This window comes from Nicotiana tabacum, chromosome 13, assembly GCF_000715075.1.
Source record: "Nicotiana tabacum cultivar K326 chromosome 13, ASM71507v2, whole genome shotgun sequence".
In the NCBI taxonomy this organism is placed as follows: domain Eukaryota; kingdom Viridiplantae; phylum Streptophyta; class Magnoliopsida; order Solanales; family Solanaceae; genus Nicotiana; species Nicotiana tabacum.
This window is the reverse complement of record NC_134092.1, coordinates 64,441,437-64,442,608: the sequence shown is the minus strand read 5'-3', so window position 1 is coordinate 64,442,608 and position 1,172 is coordinate 64,441,437. Positions and strand designations below refer to the sequence as shown.

Genomic DNA, 1,172 nt, shown 5'->3' with positions numbered 1-1,172 from the left:
CCCATACTGATTTGTCTGGCCTCGATTTGCATTACCCATAAAATATACAAACTCTGGATTTGCTGGGCATAGATTGCACATGTGACCTTCTCCACAGATTTCACAAAATATTTGAACTTGTTGCACTAGCTGGGCTTGTTACTTGTTAATAACCAAGTCATCTGATTGACTTGGTTGGTCAATGTGGAAATCTGCGCTGATGATGTCGAGATGACATCTAACTCGAGAACCTCTGCAGATTTTTGCGTTGTGTGTCTGCCCATCTCTCCTTGCCAATCCGGATTGCTTTTGTAGAATTTGTTCAATAATGCATATATCTCATCAAAGCTTTTCTCCAACACTTGACCTCCAGCTACAGCATCTACCACAATTTTTGTTTCAGGATGTAGCCCTTCTATGAAAGTGTGAGCTAACACTTCGTTTGTCTGATTGTGATGAGGACAGTCTCTGAGTAACCCCTTGAACCTTTCCTAAGCTGAGTATAAAGACTCTCCTACTTTCTATTTGAAGGCAACTATCTCACTTCTGATCTTTACAGTTTTGCCTGAAGGGAAGAACCTTGCCAGAAATTTCCTTGCCAAATCATTCCATGATGTAACAGAATTAGCTGGTTGTGCCTTCAGCCATCGCTTTGCTTTGCCCAATGGAGAGAATGGAAAAAGTGTGAGCCTCACATAGTCTGGAGTGACCCCGTTAGTGATATAAGTATCGCTAATCTCCAAGAAGTTCAAGATATGCTGTTGTGGATCCTCATGTGGAAGACCCATAAACTGCCCATTCGCATGAAGTAGCTGGATCATACTCTGTTTCAGCTCAAAGTGCCCAGTGATTCTGGGCTTCACTATGTTGGAGGTGACATTAGCAATGCTGGGCATTGCCACCTCCTGAACAGCCATATGTTCCTCTGCCATGTTCATAGGAAATTGAACAAGTGCCTGAATATTATTCGTATCTCTTGCTTCCCTCAACCTCCTATAAAATGTTCTCTCAGGTTCGGGGTCAAAGCCTTGAAGTCGGTCCTGGCTTCTGACCCTGCGCATTCAATCAAAGTTCCTGAGATCAGAGCAACAATCAAATAACGCTAGACTTGACGAAATAAACAAAGAAAGCAAAAACTAGAAAGTAGTCAATATTCAAGTCCCCGGCAACAGCGCCAAAACTTGTTGCTCCCA

At 42.8% G+C, this 1,172-nt stretch overlaps 1 non-coding gene across 1 annotated transcript; it reads left to right on the top strand.

Annotated features, from left to right (window-relative positions):
• The first annotated feature begins 428 nt into the window (after positions 1-428).
• Positions 429-533, top strand: LOC142168504 (small nucleolar RNA R71). The gene has a single exon (XR_012698361.1). It is a non-coding gene; the product is annotated as a small nucleolar RNA R71 (small nucleolar RNA).
• The last annotated feature ends 639 nt before the right edge of the window (positions 534-1,172 follow it).